We start from the raw sequence: 21035 nt of genomic DNA, 5'->3' as shown, positions 1-21035 counted from the left end.
GACAGTCCCCTGAATACAACAGGTGTAGTAGACCAGACAGTGAAATGATGAATACAACAGGTCCCCTGTACACCAGACAGTAAAATGCTGCACCAGACAGGTGTAGTAGACCAGACAGTGAAATGCTGAATACACCAGTGTAGTCCCTTACAGTGAAATGCTGAATAGACAAGTCCAGGTGTAGTAGACCAGACAGTGAAATGCTATGCCAGACAGTCCCCTGACCTTACAGAAGTCCCCTGAATACAGACAGTGTAGTAGACCTCACAGTGAAATGCTGAATACACCAGTGTAGTCCCCTGATACACCAGACAGTCCCCTGAATACACCAGACAGTCCCTCATGCCAGTGAAATGCTGAATACAACAGGTGTAGTAGACCAGACAGTCCCGAAATGCTACACCAGACAGGTGTGCCAGACAGTCCCCTGCTACACCAGTGAAATGCTGAATACAACAGGTATAGTAGACCTTACAGTGAAATGCTGAATACAACAGGACAGTCCCCTCACAGTGAAATGCTGAATACAACAGGTGTAGTAGACCTTACAGTGTAATGCTGAATACAACAGGTGTAGTAGACCAGACAGTGAAATGCTGAATACAACAGGTGTAGTAGACCTCACCAGTGAAATACTGAATACAACAGTGTAGTAGACCTCACAGTGAAATGCTGAATACAGACAGTCCCCTGTGTACACCAGACCTCACAGTGAAATGCTGAATACAACAGGTGTAGGAGACCTCACAGTGAAATGCTGAATACAACAGGTGTAGTAGACCTCACAGTGAAATGCTGAATACAACAGGTGTAGTAGACCTCACAGTGAAATACTGAATGTGTGTGTGTGTGTAGACCTTACAGTGAAATGTGAGTTTGTGTGGTGTAGTAGTGTGTCACAGTGATATATGTACGTGTGGTGTTACGTGTACAGAGTCAATGTGGAGGCTAAATGTGTGGGTGTGCGTGTGTACAGAGTCAATGTGGAGGCTATATGTGTGGGGTAGGTACAGAGTCAATGTGGAGGCTATATGTGTGGGGTACTGGTACAGAGTCAATGTGGAGGCGTATGCGTGGGGTACCAGTACAGAGTCAATGTGGAGGCTATATACAGGGTGTTACGGTACAGAGTCAATGTGGAGGCTATATACAGGGTGTTACGGTACAGAGTCAATGTGGAGGCTATATACAGGGTGTTACGGTACAGAGTCAATGTGGAGGCTATATGTGTGGGGGTACCGGTACAGAGTCAATGTGGAGGCTGTATACAGGGGTACCGGTACAGAGTCAATGTGGATGGCTATATACAGGGGGTACAGAGTATTTTAGCTATATTTAGGGGTTAAGAGCTACAGAGTCAGTGTGGAGGCTATATACAGGGGGTACCGGTACAGAGTCAATGTGGAGGCTATATACCAGGGGGTACCGGTCCAGAGTAAATGTGGAGGCTATATACAGGGGGTACCTCTCATCTCCAGAGTCAATGTGGAGGCTATATCCAGGGGGGTACCAGTACAGAGTCAATGTGGAGGCTACATACAGGGGGTATCTCGGTACAGAGTCAATGTAGAGGCTATATACAGGGGGTACCGGTACAGAGTCAATGTGGAGACTATATCAGGGGGGTACCGGTACAGAGTCAATGTGGAGGCTACATACAGGGGGTACCGGTACAGAGTCAATGTAGAGGCTATATACAGGGGGTACCGGTACAGAGTCAATGTGGAGACTATATACTCTCCTCTCCGGTACAGAGTCAATGTGGAGGCTATCTCTCACGGGGGTCTCCGGTACTCCCTCCTGCTCACCTACCATCAGCCTGTACAACAGTCCCCACTGAGTCTCTGTGGTCCCTCTATCCTGTGGTGGTGGTACAGAGTCAATGTGGAGGCTGTATGTAGTGGTGTGTGTGTGTACAGAGTCAATGTGGAGTGCTATATGTGTGTGTGGTGTGTGTACAGAGTCAATGTGGAGTGTATATACAGGGGACCGGTACAGAGTCAATGTGTGAGACTATGTGTGTGTGGTGTGTGCGCTCCAAATGTAAATGTGTATTAATAAGAGGGAGTGTTTGTACAGAGTGACTGTGGAGTGTTGTATGCCAAATTAAATCCAGAGTATTTGTGGAGGCAATGAATACAACAGGTATAGTAGAGTCAAGTGGACTGAACTATATACAACAGGTGTAGTGGAACTCAGAGTGAAATGCTGAATACAACAGGGGGTAGACCTGACAGAGAAATGCAGAATACAACAGGTGTAGTAGACCTACAGAGTGAAATGCTGAATACAACAGGTGTAGTGGAACTCACAGTGAAATGCAGAATACAACAGGGGTGTAGTACAGAGTCACAGTGAAATGCTGAATACAACAGGTGTAGTACAGAGTCACAGTGAAATGCTGAATACAACAGGGGGTAGACCTGTACAGTGAAATGCTGAATACAACAGGTGTAGTAGACCTCACAGAGAAATGCTGAGGCTATAACAGGTGTAGTAGACCTTACAGAAATGTGGAGGCTATATACAGGGGTAGTAGAGTCAAGTGGAGGTTATATACAGGGTGTTACGGTACAGAGTCAATGTGGAGGCTATATACAAGGGGTACCGGTACAGAGTCAATGTGGAGACTATATACAGGGGGTACTGGTACAGAGTCAATGTGGAGACTATATACAGGGGGTACTGGTACAGAGTCAATGTGGAGGCTATATACAGGGGGTAGGTACAGAGTCAATGTGGAGGCTATATACAGGGGGTACTGGTACAGAGTCAATGTGGAGACTATATACAGGGGGTACTGGTACAGAGTCAATGTGGAGGCTATATACAGGGGTACCGGTACAGAGTCAATGTGGAGGCTATATATAGTGGGTATTACGGTACAGAGTCAATGTGGAGGCTATATACAGGGGGTACTTGTACAGAGTCAATGTGGAGGCTATATACAGGGGGTACCAGTACAGAGTCAATGTGGAGACTATATACAGGGTGTTACAGTACAGAGTCAATGTGGAGGCTATATACAGGGGGTACCGGTACAGAGTCAATGTGGAGACTATATACAGGGGGTACCGGTACAGAGTCAATGTGGAGGCTATATACAGGGGGTACCAGTACAGAGTCAATGTGGAGACTATATACAGGGTGTTACAGTACAGAGTCAATGTGGAGACTATATACAGGGGGACCGGTACAGAGTCAATGTGGAGACTATATACAGGGGTTACGGTACAGAGTCAATGTGGAGGCTATATACAGGGGTTACCAGTACAGAGTCAATGTGGAGACTATATACAGGGTGTTACAGTACAGAGTCAATGTGGAGGCTATATACAGGGTATTACTGGTACAGAGTCAATGTGGAGGCTATATACAGGGGGTACCGGTACAGAGTCAATGTGGAGGCTATATACAGGGTGTTACAGTACAGAGTCAATGTGGAGGCTATATACAGGGGGTACCGGTACAGAGTCAATGTGGAGACTATATACAGGGGTACCGGTACAGAGTCAATGTGGAGGCTATATACAGGGGTATTACGGTACAGAGTCAATGTGGAGGCTATATACAGGGTATTACGGTACAGAGTCAATGTGGAGGCTATATACAGGGGGTACCGGTACAGAGTCAATGTGGAGGCTATATACAGGGGGTACCGGTACAGAGTCAATGTGGAGGCTATATACAGGGGGTACCGGTACAGAGTCAATGTGGAGGCTATATACAGGGGGTACCAGTACTGACAACAATCAGGTTATGATCAAAGTGCTGAGGCAGTGTCTGTCTGTCTGCCTGTCTGTCTGTCTGTCTGTCTGTCTGTCTGTCTGTCTGGTTGTCTGAACACACAGCCAAACACTCAGAGAGGAGACAAGCTGCTCATTGGAGGAACTCAGTCATATCACACACAACAGTCAGTCATTCCCTACCGCAGTCTGATTACAACAGAGAGTAACCAGTAGTGTAGTGGACCAGGGGAGAAGGGCTGAGTAACCAGTAGTGTAGTGGACCAGGGGAGAGTGGCTGAGTAACCAGTAGTGTAGTGGACCAGGGGAGAGGGGCTGAGTAACCAGTAGTGTAGTGGACCAGGGGAGAGAGGCTGAGTAACCAGTAGTGTAGTGGACCAGGGGAGAGTGGCTGAGTAACCAGTAGTGTAGTGGACCAGGGGCTGAGTAACCAGTAGTGTAGTGGACCAGGGGAGAGAGGCTGGCAGTAGTGTAGCTGCAACCTGAGTAACCAGTAGTCTAGTCCAATTTACCTGCTGATGAGGAGCTGCTGTTATGTTTCTTATTTGGTCAGACAGAAGGACAGCAGACAGATACTAGACTGCAGTGGACCAGGGGAGAGGGGAGGAGAGGAGTGGACCAGGGGAGAGGGGCTGAGTAACCAGTAGTGTAGTGGACCAGGGGAGAGAGGCTGAGTAACCAGTAGTGTAGCTGCAGTGGGACCAGGGGAGAGGGGCTGAGTAACCAGTAGTGTAGCTGCAGTGGGACCAGGGGAGAGGGGCTGAGTGACCAGTAGTCTAGTCCAATTTAGCCTGCTGATGAGGAGCTGCTGTTATGTTTCTTATTTGGTCAGACAGAAGGTACAGCAGACAGATGCTAGACTGCAGAGGAGAGGAGAGGAGAGGAGAAGAGAAGAGAAGAGAGGAGAGGAGAGGAGAGGAGAGGAGAGGAGAGAGAGAGAGAGAGAGAGAAGAGAGGAGAGGAGAGGAGAGGAGAGGGAGAGAAGAGAAGAGAAGAGAAGAGAGGAGAGGGAGAGAGAGGAGAGAAGAGAAGAGAGGAGAGGAGAGAGAGAGAGGAGAGGAGAAGAGAGGAGAGGAGAGGAGAGGAGAGGGAGAAGAGAAGAGAAGAGAGAGAGAGGAGAGGAGAGGAGAGAGAAGAGAGAGAAGAGAAGAGAGGGAGAGGAGAGGAGAGGAGAGGAGAGGAGAGGAGAGGAGAGGAGAGGAGAGGAGAGGAGAGGAGAGGAGAGGAGAGGAGGGGCTGACTGCATCCTCGATGTGCATCTGTAGTGCCTAGTGTTACCTCTTTGACTGTCTATATTACAGCTGTGTGTAGCTGACCCTCTTCTAGGCCACACAGCCTCCTCCTCCAACTCCTTCTCCTCCTGCTCCTCCTCTTCGTCTAACTCCTCCTCCTCTTCTGTGTAAACCTTTTCCTCCCACTCTGAACCCCCCCGCTAGTGTGCCATGGTGTGCCAGAGTATGTTCTGGGAAAGAGTATGCCTGAATAAGCATGATGCCAGCAGCACCTCTTTCCCTTCTCATTAATTCAAGTATGTGAACATGGCAAAAACACAGCCCACCCCCTCTATAACCTGTGTTGAGGCATGTTGTGGTCACCATTGTGAACCTCTATAACCCTGTGTTGAGGCATGTTATGGTCACCATTGTGAACCTCTATAACCCTGTGCAGAGGCATGTTATGGTCACCATTGTGAACCTCTATAACCCTGTGTTGAGGCATGTTGTGGTCACCAGGGTGAACCTCTATAACCCTGTGTTGAGGCATGTTATGGTCACCAGGGTGAACCTCTATAATCTTGTGTTGAGGCATGTTATGGTCACCATTGTGAACCTCTATAACCTGTGCAGAGGCATGTTATGGTCACCAGGGTGAACCTCTATAACCCTGTGTTGAGGCATGTTATGGTCACCAGGGTGAACCTCTATAATCTTGTGTTGAGGCATGTTGTGGTCACCATTGTGAACCTCTATAACCCTGTGTTGAGGCATGTTATGGTCACCATTGTGAACCTCTATAACCTGTGCAGAGGCATGTTATGGTCACCATTGTGAACCTCTATAACCCTGTGTTGAGGCATGTTGTGGTCACCATTGTGAACCTCTATAACCCTGTGCAGAGGCATGTTATGGTCACCATTGTGAACCTCTATAACCCTGTGCAGAGGCATGTTATGGTCACCATTGTGAACCTCTATAATCTTGTGTTGAGGCATGTTATGGTCACCATTGTGAACCTCTATAACCTGTGCAGAGGCATGTTATGGTCACCATTGTGAACCTCTATAACCTTGTGTTGAGGCATGTTATGGTCACCATTGTGAACCTCTATAATCTTGTGTTGAGGCATGTTATGGTCACCATTGTGAACCTCTATAATCTTGTGTTGAGGCATGTTATGGTCACCATTGTGAACCTCTATAACCCTGTGCAGAGGCATGTTATGGTCACCATTGTGAACCTCTATAATCTTGTGTTGAGGCATGTTATGGTCACCATTGTGAACCTCTATAATCTTGTGTTGAGGCATGTTGTGGTCACCATTGTGAACCTCTATAATCTTGTGTTGAGGCATGTTATGGTCACCATTGTGAACCTCTATAATCTTGTGTTGAGGCATGTTGTGGTCACCATTGTGAACCTCTATAACCTGTGCAGAGGCATGTTATGGTCACCATTGTGAACCTCTACAACCCTGTGTTGAGGCTTGTTATGGTCACCATTGTGAACCTCTACAACCCTGTGTTGAGGCATGTTATGGTCACCATTGTGAACCTCTATAACCCTGAGTTGAGGCATGTTATGGTCACCATTGTGAACCTCTATAATCTTGTGTTGAGGCATGTTGTGGTCACCATTGTGAACCTCTATAATCTTGTGTTGAGGCATGTTATGGTCACCATTGTGAACCTCTATAATCTTGTGTTGAGGCATGTTGTGGTCACCATTGTGAACCTCTATAACCCTGTGTTGAGGCATGTTATGGTCACCATTGTGAACCTCTATAACCCTGTGTTGAGGCATGTTATGGTCACCATTGTGAACCTCTATAATCCTGTGTTGAGGCATGTTATGGTCAATGACACTGATAATCTTGTGTTGAGGCATGTTGTGGTCCCAGTTCTATAACCTGTTCAGACCATGTTATGTTCAATTGTCACCCTCCCAGGGCTGTGTTATCTGTGTTAACTGTTCTTGACAACACACCCCAACCCTGTGTTATCTGTGTTAACTGTTCTGGACAGACACACCCCAGGGCTGTTGTTGTCACCATGTGTTAACCTCTATAACCCTGTTCTGGACAGACACACCCCAGGGCTGTGTTATCTGTGTTAACTGTTCTGGACAGACACACCCTATAACCTGTGCAGAGGCTGTGTTAACCATTCTGGACAGACACACCCCAGGGCTGTGTTGTCTGTGTTAACTGTTCTGGACAGACACACCCCAGGGCTGTGTTATCTGTGTTAACTGTTCTGGACAGACACACCCTGTGTTGAGGCTGTGTTATCTGTGTTAACTGTTCTGGACAGACACACCCCAGGGCTGTGTTATCTGTGTTAACTGTTCTGGACAGACACACCCCAGGGCTGTGTTATCTGTGTTAACTGTTCTGGACAGACACACCCCAGGGCTGTGTTGTCTGTGTTAACTGTTCTGGACAGACACACCTCTAGGGCTGTGTTATCTGTGTTAACTGTCCTGGACATAACCCTGTGTTGGGCTGTGTTATCTGTGTTAACTGTTCTGGACAGACACACCCCAGGGCTGTGTTAAGGCATGTTCTGGACAGACACACCCCAGGATCCTGTGTTGAGGCATGTTATGGTCACCATTGTGAACCCATAACCTGTGTTAAGTGGTTCTGGACAGACACACCCTATAGGGCTGTGTTGAGGCATGTTCTGGACATACACACCCCAGGGCTGTGTTAAGTGTTCTGGAGAGCAAACTGCACTGCTGTGTCGTGCCTCCCTAATCACCATTCCCTCTATTCCTCCACACCATTAAAGATAACCAATCTTTCACTGGAGGTTAGCATCTTTGTGGTCACCATCAGTGAACCTCTATAACCTCTATCTCATCTTCTTTCTCTTTCTCTCTCTCCTCATAATCTTGTCTTTCTCTGTCTGTCTGTCTGTCTGTCTGTCAATACTGATCTCCCCCTAGTTCCTACTGATCACCCTCCCAGTTCAATACTCTCACCCTCCCAGTTCAATACTGATCACCCTCCCAGTTCAATACTGATCACCCTCCCTTCAATACTGATCCCTCCCAGTTCAATACTGATCCCTCCCAGTTCAATACTCTCACCCTCCCAGTCTCAATACTGTTCACCCTCCCAGTTCTCTGTTCCCCTCCCAGTTCTCTCTCACCCTCTCCATCTCTATCTCCCTGTGTTAACTGTTCTCAGACACACTCTCAGGGCTGTCTCTCTCTGTCAATTCAATTCAACTCAATTCAATTCAAGGGCTTTATTATCATGTGGAAACATGTGTTAACATTGCCAAAGCACCCCAGGGCTGTGTTAACTATATAAAGTGAAATAAACAATAAAAATTAACAGTAGACATCACACTGTGTTAAAGTTTCAAAACAATAAAGACATTACAAATGTCATATTTATATATATATACAGTGTTTTTACAATGTACAAATGGTTAAGGACACAAGATAAAATAAATGTACACCCCAGGGCTGTTTGTTATCTGTGTTATGTGTTTGGACAGACACACCCCAGGGCTGTGTTATCTGTGTTAACTTTTCTGGACAACAGGTCACAAATCTTGCTATCTGTGATGTCAACTGTTCTGGAATTTCACCCAGGGCTAGATATGGGAGTTTATCAAAATTGGATTTGTTTTGTGTTAACTCTTTGTGGATCTGTGTAATCCCAGGGCTGTCTCTATATGGTTAACATTGGGCAAGAGGTTAGGGCTGTGTTATCAGTTTCCACCTCATTTTGTGGGCAGTGAGCACATAGCCTGTCTTCTCTTGAGAGCCATGTCAGACCACCCCAGGGCCTTTCTCAATAGCAAGGCTATGTCGCTGAGTCTGTACATAGTCAAAGCTTTCCTTAATTTTGGGTCAGTCACAGTGGTCAGGTATTAATCCCTCCCTGTACTCCACACCATTAGGGATAAACAGCTTGTTTTTGTTAATTTTCCAATTGTCAAGACACACCCCAGGCTGTGCATTTCTAGGTTGCTCTTTTTTTTGTTAATTCTTTCCAATGTGTCAAGTAATTATCTTTTTGTTTTCTCATGATTTGGTTGGGTCTAATTGTGCTGCTGTCATGGGGCTCTGTAGGGTGTGTTTGTGAACAGAGCCCCAGGACCAGCTTCTTTGGGGACTCTTCTCCAGGTTCACCTCTCTCTAGGTGATGGCTTTGTTGTGGAAAGTTTGGGAATCGCTTCCTTTTAGGTGGTTGTAGAATTTAACCTCTTGAAACTCCCCATCCCGGATCCGGGATTGTGACTAAGCCTCAGGCTCATTAGCATAACGCAACGTTAACGATTTCTGAAAATCGCAAATAAAATTAAAATAATGCGTTTGCTCTCAAGCTTAGCCTTTTCTTAACAACACTGTCATCTCAGATTTTCAAAATATGCTTTTGAACCATAGTTAAATTGCCAAACTAATTTGTGTAGATAATATATAAAGTGAAATAAGCATTTTGTGTAGACATCACACACAAATTTTCAAAACAGATAAAAATTAAATAAAATCATTTACCTTTGAAGAGCTTCTGATGTTTTACAATGTACAAAGGTTAAGACACAAGATAAAATAAATAAGCATAGATATGAAAGGTTGTATTTACAATGGTGTTTTTCTTCACTGGTTGCCCTTTTCTCGTGAACCAACATGGTCACAAATCTTGAAACTTTTCTGATGGCACACTGTGGAATTTCACCCAGTAGATATGGCAAACGTTTTTCAAAATTGGTTTTTTTCACATATCTTTCATTGACATGTGTAATCTGAGGGAAATAGGTCTCTCTCTATGGTCATACATGGAAAAATTGGCAGGTGACTCAGTTTCCACCTCATTTTGTGCGCAGGCACACCTGTCTTCTCTTGGACATGTCTGGTAAATGTGGTTTCTCAATGGTCAATCTTCCGCTGATCTGTGCATCCCGGATCCGGGATTGTGACATAGTCAAAGCTGCAGACACCTTGGGGTCACAGTGGTCAGGTATTCTGCCGCTGTGTACAGCCATATAAGGAGATCATGAAAGACAGTTTGCCTCTGTTTTTTTGTCATTTCCTGATGCCAAGTCATCTTCTTTTTGTTTTCTCATGATTTGGTTGGGTCTAATTGATATTTGCTGTTCTGGACTCTGTCAGAGTGTGTTTGTGAACAGTAGCAATTATATGCATAGGGACATCTTCTCCAGGTTATCTTCTTTAAAAGGTGATGGCTTTGTTGTGGAAAGTTTGAAATAGCGCCACCTTTTAAGTGGTTAAGAGGTTAACAGCTCGTTTCTGGATTTTGATAATTAGTGGGTATCGGCCTAATTCTGCTCTGCATGCATTATTTGGTGTTCTACTCTGCGTGCAGAGTCTCAATTTGGTGTTTGTCCCATTTTGTGAATTCTTGGTTGGTGAGCGGACCCCAGACCTCACAACCATAAAGGGCAATGGGCTCTATGACTGATTCAAGTATTTTTAGCCAAATCCTAATTGGTATGTTGAAATTTATGTTCCTTTTGATGGCATAGAATGCCCTTCTTGCCTTGTCTTTCAGATCGTTCACAGCTTTGTGGAAGTTACCTGTGGCGCTGATGTTTAGGCCAAGGTATGTATAGTTTTTTGTGTGCTCTAGGGCAACAGTGTCTAGATGGAATTTGTATTTGTGGTCCTGGTGACTGGACCTTTTTTGGAACACCATTATTTTGGTCTTACTGATATTTACTGTCAGGGCCCAGGTCTGACAGAATCTGTGCATAAGATCTAGGTGCTGCTGTAGGCCCTCCTTGGTTGGTGACAGAAGCACCAGATCATCAGCAAACAGCAGACATTTGACTTCAGATTCTAGTAGGGTGAGGCCGGGTGCTGCAGACTTTTCTAGTGCCCGCGCCAGTTCGTTGATATATATGTTGAAGAGGGTGGGGCTTAAGCTGCATCCCTGTCTAACCCCACGACCCTGTGTGAAGAAATTTGTGTGTTTTTTGCCAATTTTAACCGCACACTTGTCGTTTGTGTACATGGATTTTATGATGTCGTATGTTTTACCCCCAACACCACTTTCCATCAGTTTGTATAGCAGACCCTCATGACAAATTGAGTCGAAGGCTTTTTTGAAATCAACAAAGCATGAGAAGACTTTGCCTTTGTTTTGGTTTGTTTGGTTGTCAATTAGGGTGTGCAGGGTGAATACATGGTCTGTTGTACGGTAATTTGGTAAAAAGCCAATTTGACATTTGCTCAGTACATTGTTTTCATTGAGGAAATGTACGAGTCTGCTGTTAATGATAATGCAGAGGATTTTCCCAAGGTTACTGTTGACGCATATTCCACGGTAGTTATTGGGGTCAAATTTGTCTCCATTTTTGTGGATTGGGGTGATCAGTCCTTGGTTCCAAATATTGGGGAAGATGCCAGAGCTAAGGATGATGTTAAAGAGTTTTAGTATAGCCAATTGGGATTTGTTGTCTGTATATTTGATCATTTCATTGAGGATACCATCAACACCACAGGCCTTTTTGGGTTGGAGGGTTTTTATTTTGTCCTGTAACTCATTCAATGTAATTGGAGAATCCAGTGGGTTCTGGTAGTCTTTAATAGTTGATTCTAAGATCTATATTTGATCATGTATATGTTTTTGCTCTTTATTCTTTGTTATAGAGCCAAAAAGATTGGAGAAGTGGTTTACCCATACATCTCCATTTTGGATAGATAATTCTTCGTGTTGTTGTTTGTTTAGTGTTTTCCAATTTTCCCAGAAGTGGTTAGAGTCTATGGATTCTTCAATTACATTGAGCTGATTTCTGACATGCTGTTCCTTCTTTTTCCGTAGTGTATTTCTGTATTGTTTTAGTGATTCACCATAGTGAAGGCGTAGACTCAGGTTTTCCGGGTCTCTATGTTTTTGGTTGGACAGGTTTCTCAATTTCTTTCTTAGATTTTTGCATTCTTCATCAAACCATTTGTCATTGTTGTTAATTTTCTTCAGTTTTCTATTTGAGATTTTTAGATTTGATACGGAAGCTGAGAGGTCAAATATACTGTTAAGATTTTCTACTGCCAAGTTTACACCTTCACTATTACAGTGGAACGTTTTACCCAGGAAATTGTCTAAAAGGGATTGAATTTGTTGTTGCCTAATTGTTTTTTGGTAGGTTTCCAAACTGCAGTCCTTCCATCTATAGCATTTCTTAATGTTACTCAGTTCCTTTGGCTTTGATGCCTCATGATTGAGTATTGCTCTGTTTAGGTAGACTGTGATTTTGCTGTGGTCTGATAGGGGTGTCAGTGGGCTGACTGTGAACGCTCTGAGAGACTCTGGGTTGAGGTCAGTGATAAAGTAGTCTACAGTATTACTGCCAAGAGATGAGCTATAGGTGTACCTACCATAGGAGTCCCCTCGAAGCCTACCATTGACTATGTACATACCCAGCGTGCGACAGAGCTGCACGAGTTGTGACCCATTTTTGTTGCTTATGTTGTCATAGTTGTGCCTAGGGGGGCATACGGGGGAGGGAATGCTGTTACCTCCAGGCAGGTGTTTGTCCCCCTGTGTGCTGAGGGTGTCAGGTTCTTGTCCGGTTCTGGCATTTAGGTCGCCACAGACTAGTACATGTCCCTGGGCCTGGAAATGATTGATTTCCCCCTCCAGGATGGAGAAGCTGTCTTCATTCAAATATGGGGATTCTAGTGGGGGGATATAGGTAGCACACAGGAGGACATTTTTCTCTGTTAGGATAATTTCCTTTTGAATTTCTAGCCAAATGTAGAATGTTCCTGTTTTGATTAATTTAATGGAGTGAGTTAGGTCTGCTCTATATCAAATTAGCATACCCCCTGAGTCCCTTCCCTGTTTCACACCTGGTAGTTTGGTGGATGGGACTACCAGCTCTCTGTAACCTAGAGGGCAACCAGTGGGTCCATCTCCTCTATACCAGGTTTCTTGTAGGATGACAATGTCTGTATTACCGATTTCTTTGGTGAAGTCCGGGTTTCTGCTCTTCAGGCCAAAAGCAGATGACCTCAGGCCTTGGATATTCCAGGATGAAATAGTAAAGGCTTTTTGTTCCATAAAGTGTCCAATGTTGTTGGTCGTGGTTTGGCCTCAGGCCAGTAAGTGTGAGCAGAGCCTGCTGAGCATCTGGTACATGCCATTGGCTTGGGCGAGTGTGAGAGTGGGGGTTGGGACTGTTTGCCCGCTCACTACCTGGGCGTATGTGTGGCTTCCATGTTGCCCTCTTTGCGGGGGTTGGGTGCATGGGATGGGCAGGAGTGGCATAGGTCTGATCTGAGGGGGTCTAAATGGGGTGTGGGCATGGTTGACGTGGGGGGGTGTTGATTGGTTGGGGTAGGGGTGTGGATGTGTCTGGGTGTGCGGTGGTCTGGATGTAATTCCTCTTGGCGTGGGTCCTCTATGTGTAGGTCCAGGGGGGGTCCTGCAGGTCTGGGAGGGTGTCTCGCTGGTCAGGGTGGGGTGTCTATTGATCTGTTGCTCCTGTGTGAAGTGTTGGGGATACGTTTGAGAGCGATGTCCTTTAGAGTTCGGGCAAAGATGGGCACTGCTGCCTTGTAGAGGTGGACCTGGTCATAGAGGCTGTTCAAGTCCAGGGTGGAGTGGTGGGCCAGGAAAACATTTGGTTTTGAGGCACAGTCACGGGAAATACTTGCGTTTACCCGCTATATTGTGGCAGGGTGGAAGTCTTTTCGTGGTTGCAGGGTGGAGATAACCACTTGTGCGTTGGGGAAAGTAGAAGAAGCCTTTTCAATCACTCCCTTCAGTGCTGTGGCCACTCTTTCCTGCTGTGCCCTCAGGTCGTTTGTGCCTGTGTGTATTATTATGTGGCTGGGTGAGCCTAGTTTGGCCTCAGACAGAAGGTCTATGGCGCTCTGGGTGTTTGGACACCAGAGTTTAGACACACTGTGTTTGGGAAAAAGTTTTTTTTTCTTCTATATATTTCCCATTTGAGTCCATAAGTAGTACAATCTGTGTCTTGTGTTTGTCCTCAGTGGGTGTGGGGGGGGTTGTCAGAAGGGCTATCAGGGTGGCTGACAGTGGGGGTGCTCAGAGGGGGTGAGAGCCGCTGGGCTTGGGGTTCTTCATTTGTCTGTTCTGCTGTGATGTCGACTCTATGGTCAGGGTCTGGTGTGGACTGTTCTGCTGTGGTGTCGAGACTTTTGTTGGGTGCTGAGGTGGGCTGTTCTGCTGGCTTCTCTGTGGGGGTGGCCACCTCTCTAGTGGGTTGTTCTCTGTCACACGCTGTCCCCCTCAACCTCTCCTCCATCTCCCTCACCCTCTCCTCCATCCCCCTCAACCTCTCCTCCACCAGCAGTCTAATACTCTCCTCTAGTGCTCTGTTCTGCTCCTCTTTCTCCTGTTGTATTTGTCTCACCGCTGTCCAAAGTCCAGATATGTCTCTGTCCACCTCCAGCTCTCCTGGTCTGGTTAAGGGGCTGTTGTTGTACTGGGCTGTTGTCTGGGTCTGTGCTGACTGAAGTGTAATCACCTGCTGTTCCAGCTCCACCTGCCTTATCTCCAGCTGGGTGAATTTGTCCTTCATTTCAATGAGGGAGTGGTAATCTGTGCTGGGAGGTTGACTCTCCGCTGGGGGTTGCTCGTCTGTGGGGTTACATAGTGAAGAGGTCTGGTCTGACCCGCTCGGTGTGGGGGTATCTTTATCAAGGGAGAGCTTCTCCTGCTGGGCTAATTCTTTGATTAGGTGAAAGTCCAGCTGAAACTGTTTGGGGTTACTTTGCACAATTACTGTTCCGGACTTATAGATATTTATATTACTTGACTCAGAGTCCTCGTTATCAAGTATTCTGAGTTTCCACCCCTCGTTAACCCCCCCTCTCTTAACAAAGGGGTAGTGTGCTAATATAGCACTGTGCCATGCCAAGGGATGGTTTGTGTGGAAGATAAGGTTGCTGATGTTCCCATTTTTGTAATAGTCAGCAAAAAGTGTCTCTTGATTTTCCATAAGGAGCTTCATTTTGTAATCTTTTCTTGACTTATCATTCTTTACATGCAAAGGGTACTGTCTTTTAATTACCTCTGAACAGCGGGAGGGAGCCTCTAAGGCCTCTCCATTTGGTTGGGGTAGACTGTGTGACTCTCCTGCCATTGTTGGGCTAATGGGCTTTGACACCCCTCACTTGACACGTCAGTGCTAGTTGAAGCTGTATCAAGCTTGGCAGAATTATGTTAGAATTCAGTCCTTATAAAGTAATGTTGTGTATTTTTCTTCTTGGCTTTTGGCTTTTAAATATATAGTTTCAGACTAAGCATTACTCACTCCGTTGCAGGTTGGATGGGGTTTTCAGGTTTCTGTTGTTTTCCAGAGAATTTGCTGTATAGAGAAATAAATCTTGGTAGTTGTGAACCTTCCAGGTGATTCCGTAATTCCGTCCAAAATCAGGTTGTAGGTTTTAAGTTTTGATGTGAAGTGGGGGTTATGTTGTAGAGGGTAGAATCCAGTATGTGTTCCTGACAAAAAATCCAAGTTTATCTAACTTCTAATCTATCTTTTTTAAAGAAAATGCTGAAAAATGCAGGAGCTCATCTGATTGTGACCTCTCTCTCTCTACCTGTCTCTCTCTCTCTCCCTCCCTCTCCCTCTCTCTCTTTCTCTCTCTCAGTTTCCTCTCTCTCGATTCAATTCAATGGACTTCATTGCCAAAGCAAGTGGAATAGATAATATTTGTGCAGCTCAGTTTCCACCTCATGTAGTGGACAGTGGCAACATATCCTGTCTTCTGTTGAGAGCCAGGTTTGCATCTCTCAATAGCAAGGTTATGCTCACTGTCTGTATTCTGCCGCTGTGTACTCTCTGTTTAGGGCCAAATAGCACTCTAGTTTGATCTGTTTTTTGGGGTTAATTCTTCTCAATGTGTCAAGTAATTATCTTTTTGTTTTCTCATGATTTGGTTGTCTCTAATAGGTCGTTACCAATAAAACATCACCAACATCTTTTTCTTTTTTTTTTACATTTAACCTTTATTGTTAAGAACAAATTCGTATTTACAATGACGGCCCCGGCAACGCTGGGCCAATTGTGCGCCAACCTATGGGACTCCTTAATCACAGCCGGATATATACAATGCAAATTAATTACTTAAAAATCATACAATGTGATTTTCTGGATTTTTGTTTTAGATTCCGTCTCTCACAGTTGAAGTGTACCTATGCTAAACATTACAGACCTCTACATGCTTTGTAAGTGGGAAAACCTGCAAAATCGGCAGTGTATCAAATAGTTGTTCTCCCCACTGTATATATTTGTCAATTCAAGGGCTTTATTGGCTCCCTTTCTGTGTCTCTGAGGGTCTGAGTGCTGGGATGTTAACACGAACGGCCATTTTGTGTTTGAGTCCATCGGGTTCTGTCAAACCACACACACATTCCCCCAGTCCCAGTAGGCCTGTGTCATTGAATCAGACACCAGACCACCACACGCGTTGTGTTAGTAACTCCATCACACGCTCCCCTCTCCCCCTCCTCCCGCCCCATCTCCCCTCCCTTCCTCCCCTCCCTCCCCTCCCCTCTCCCCCTCCTCCCGCCCCATCTCCCCTCCCTTCCTCCCCTCCCTCCTCTCCTCCTCTACACTCCTCCTGCCCCCCAACTCCCCCCTCCCTCCTCTCGTCCTCACCCCTCCTCCTGCCCCCCATCTCCCCTCCCTTCCCCTCCCCTCCCTCCCTCCTCCTCCCGCCCCCATCTCCCCTCCCTTCCTCCCCTCCCTTCCCTCCCCTCCCTCCTCTCCTCCTCTACCCCACCTCCCGCCCCCCATCTCCCCTCCCCTCTCTCCTCCTCTACCCCTCCTCCTGCCCCCTATCTCCCCTCCCCTCCTCCCCTCCCTCCTCTCCTCCTCTCCCCCCCTCCCTCCCCCATCTCCCCTCCCTTCCTCCCCTCCCTCCTCTCCTCCTCTACCCCTCCTCCCTCCCCTCCCTCTCCCCCTCCTCCCGCCCCATCTCCCCTCCCTTCCTCCCCTCCCTCCCTCTCCTCCTCTACCCCTCCTCCCACCCCCATCTCCCCTCCCCTCTCCCCCTCCTCCCGCCCCCCATCTCCCCTCCCCCTCTCCCCCTCCTCTCCTCCTCTACCCCTCCTCCCGCCCCCCATCTCCCCCCTCCTCCCGCCCCCATCTTCCCTCCCTCCCCTCCCTTCTCTCCTCCTCTACCCCTCCTCCTGCCCCCATCTCCCCTCCCCCTCCCCCCCCTCCCTCCTCTCCTCCTCTCCCCCTCCTCCCTCCCCCATCTCCCCTCCCTTCCTCCCCCTCCCTCCTCTCCTCCTCTACCCCTCCTCCTGCCCCCATCTCCCCCTCTCCTCCTCCCCCCCCCTCCTCTCCTCTCCTTCCCCTCCTCCCTCCCCCATCTCCCCTCCCTTCCTCCCTCCCTCCTCTCCTCCTCTACATTTAACATTTAAGTCATTTAGCAGACGCTCTTATCCAGAGCGACTTACAAATTGGTGAATTCACCTTCTGACATCCAGTGGAACAGCCACTTTACAATAGTGCATCTAAGTCATTAAGGGGGGGGGGGTGAGAAGGATTACTTATCCTATCCTAGGTATTCCTTGAAGAGGTGGGGTTTCAGGTGTCTCAGGTGTCTACCCCTCCTCCCGCCCCCCATCTCCCCTCCCTTCCTCCCCTCCCTTCCTCCCCTCCCTCCTCTCCTCCTCTACCCCTCCTCCTGCCCCCCATCTCTCCCCCCTTCCTCCCCTCCCTCCTCTCCTCCTCTCCTCCTCTACCCCTCCTCCTGCCCCCATCTCCCCTCCCCCTCCCCTCCCTCCTCTCCTCCTCTCCCCCTCCTTCCTCCCCTATCTCCCCTCCCTTCCTTCCCCTCCCTCCCTCCTCCTCTCCCCCTCCTCCCTCCCCCATCTCCCCTCCCTTCCTCCCCTCCCTTCCTCCCCTCCCTCCTCTCCTCCTCTACCCCTCCTCCTGCCCCCCATCTCCCCTCCCTTCCTCCCCTCCCTTCCTCCCCTCCTCTACCCCCTCCTCCCGCCCCCCATCTCCCCTCCCTTCCTCCCCTCCCTCCCTCTCCTCCCCCAGGGACAAGAGGGTGGAAGAGAAGACGACTGACCTCCGTTTATTTCCTTCAGATCTGAATTTGTTAAGGTATTTTCTCTCCAACAGTCAGTGCGATGAGTGATATTTCAGGGCCCCCAGTCCTCACCAGGGCCCGCAGACTTCTACTAGGCTAGGGTCCCCAGGTCTCACAAGGGCCCCCAGGCTTCTACCAGGGCCCCCGGCTTCAACCACAGCCCCCAGGCTTCTACCAGGGCCCCCAGGCCTCTACCAGGGCCCCCAGGCCTCTACCAGGGCCCCAGGCCTCTACCAGGGAGATAATGATGTGATACACTCCTCCTTATTTAACAGTGTTGCTTCCGTCCCTCTCCTCGCCCCTACCTGGGCTCGAACCCTTTACAACTGGCTCCCACGAAGCATCGTTACCTATCGCTCTACAAAAGCCACGGCCCTTGCAGAGCAAGGGAAACAACGACTTTAAGGTCTCAGAGCGAGCGACGTTACCGATTGAAATGCTATTAGCTCGCGCCACCGCTAACTAGCTAGCCATTTCACACCGGTTACACTTAAAGATTGATTAATATTTTTTTTTATATTTTCTTAAATAAATGCTGTGAACCTTGAAACAACATTCAAAAACAACATGGGTGATGGTTGTGGCAGATAGCGGATAGCTATTAATATGTCCCAACATTGGCTGCTGCCAGAACAACTCGATTGAAAGTCCATTTTACTCCGAGATGAGGATAACCAGCTGTCAGAGCAGCTCACAGATTACTGCACCTGTACATAGCCCACCTATATTTTAGCCCAAACAACTACCTCTTTCCCTACTGTATTTAATTAATTTATTTATTTTGCTCCTTTGCACCCCATTATTTTTATTTCTACTTTGCACATTCTTCCATTCTTCCAATCTACCATTCCAGTGTTTTACTTGCTATATTGTATTTACTTTGCCACCATGGCCTTTTTTTGCCTTTACCTCCCTTATCTCACCTCATTTGCTCACATCGTATATAGACTTGTTTATACTGTATTATTGACTGTATGTTTGTTTTACTCCATGTGTAACTCTGTGTCGTTGTATGTGTCGAACTGCTTTGCTTTATCTTGGCCAGGTCGCAGTTGTAAATGAGAACTTGTTCTCAACTTGCCTACCTGGTTAAATAAGGGTGAAATAAATAAATAAATCCATGACCACAAAACCGGTCCTAAATGTTTATATCACCCATAGTTGTGTCTCTACGCCTGACAGAGTTGATGTGTCCTAATGTATTTGTCTAGTTTGATGTTGTGAATATCAGACTCACCAGTCTTGAAGATCTCGTACCGCAGTGAGAAGCCAGCCCCCTGGTGAGCGTAGTCAGAGACGAACCTGATGAGGAGGACAGGGCCTGAGGATATGATGGCTGGAGGGGCGATGTTACTGCAGTGTTTACCCAACAGGTCTGCCTTCTCGCTGTTCCCATCGCGGATCTCTACGTAGTCATATCTAGTGGAGAAACACATGGAGACCATGTTTCATATTGGAAGTCCAAGAAAAAAACAGTAGAAAGAAATGTATATAGAGTCTCTATTCAGATGCAGACTATTAGTTATGGTGTGTCACTCCAAGCTAGTCTCCGTTCTTCTCTGGTCGTTGACCTCTAGTGACCTGCTCTAATCTTTCTCCAAAAACAAATTCCTACTCGTCACTTTCCTGAACTTTAGTAACAGGATACTACCTCCATAGTAACAGCATCCTACCTCCATAGTAACAGCATCCTACCTCCATAGTAACAGGATCCTACCTCCATAGTAACAGCATCCTACCTCCAAAGTAACAGGATCCTACCTCCATAGTAACAGGATCCTACCTCCATAGTAACATGATCCTACCTCCATAGTAACAGGATCCTACCTCCATAGTAACAGGATCCTACCTCCATAGTAACAGGATCCTACCTCCATAGTAACATGATCCTACCTCCATAGTAACAGGATCCTACCTCCATAGTAACAGCATCCTACCTCCATAGTAACAGGATCCTACCTCCATAGTAACAGAATCCTACCTCCATAGTAACAGGATCCCACCTCCATAGTAACAGGATCCTACCTCCATAGTAACAGCATCCTACCTCCATAGTAACAGGATACTACCTCCATAGTAACAGCATCCTACCTCCATAGTAACAGGATCCTACCTCCATAGTAACAGGATCCTACCTCCATAGTAACAGCATCCTACCTCCATAGTAACAGGATCCTACCTCCATAGTAACAGGATACTACCTCCATAGTAACAGGATCCTACCTCCATAGTAACTGCATCCTACCTCCATAGTAACAGCATCCTACCTCCATAGTAACAGGATCCTACCTCCATAGTAACAGGATCCTACCTCCATAGTAACATGATCCTACCTCCATAGTAACAGCATCCTACCTCCATTGTAACAGGATCCTACCTCCATAGTAACAGGATCCTACCTCCATAGTAACAGCATCCTACCTCCATAGTAACAGGATCCTACCTCCATAGTAACAGGATCCTACCTCCATAGTAACAGGATCCTACCTCCATAGTAACAGCATCCTACCTCCATAGTAACAGGATCCTACCTCCATAGTAACAGGATCCTACCTCCATAGTAACAGCATCCTACCTCCATAGTAACAGGATCCTACCTCCATAGTAATAGCATCCTACCTCCATAGTAACAGGATCCTACCTCCATAGTAACAGCATCCTACCTCCATAGTAACAGGATCCTACCTCCATAGTAACAGGATCCTACCTCCATAGTAACAGGATCCTACCTCCATAGTAACAGCATCCTACCTCCATAGTAACAGGATACTACCTCCATAGTAACAGCATCCTACCTCCATAGTAACAGGATCCTACCTCCATAGTAACAGCATCCTACCTCCATAGTAACAAGATCCTACCTCCATAGTAACAGGATCCTACCTCCATAGTAACAGGATCCTACCTCCATAGTAACAGGATCCTACCTCCATAGTAACAAGATCCTACCTCCATAGTAACAGCATCCTACCTCCATAGTAACAGGATCCTACCTCCATAGTAACAGGAT

The 21035-nt window shown here is 47.0% G+C and overlaps 1 pseudogene; it reads right to left on the bottom strand.

Annotated features, from left to right (window-relative positions):
• LOC135539014 (neuropilin-2-like) overlaps nucleotides 1-19470 on the bottom strand; it is a 227318-nt pseudogene extending 207848 nt beyond the window's left edge.
• Nucleotides 19471-21035: the final 1565 nt, after the last annotated feature.

The sequence above is a fragment of the Oncorhynchus masou genome, unplaced genomic scaffold (assembly GCF_036934945.1).
Source record: "Oncorhynchus masou masou isolate Uvic2021 unplaced genomic scaffold, UVic_Omas_1.1 unplaced_scaffold_13___fragment_6___debris, whole genome shotgun sequence".
NCBI classification, from domain to species: Eukaryota; Metazoa; Chordata; class Actinopteri; order Salmoniformes; family Salmonidae; genus Oncorhynchus; species Oncorhynchus masou.
This window is presented reverse-complemented; position numbering and strand designations above follow the sequence as displayed.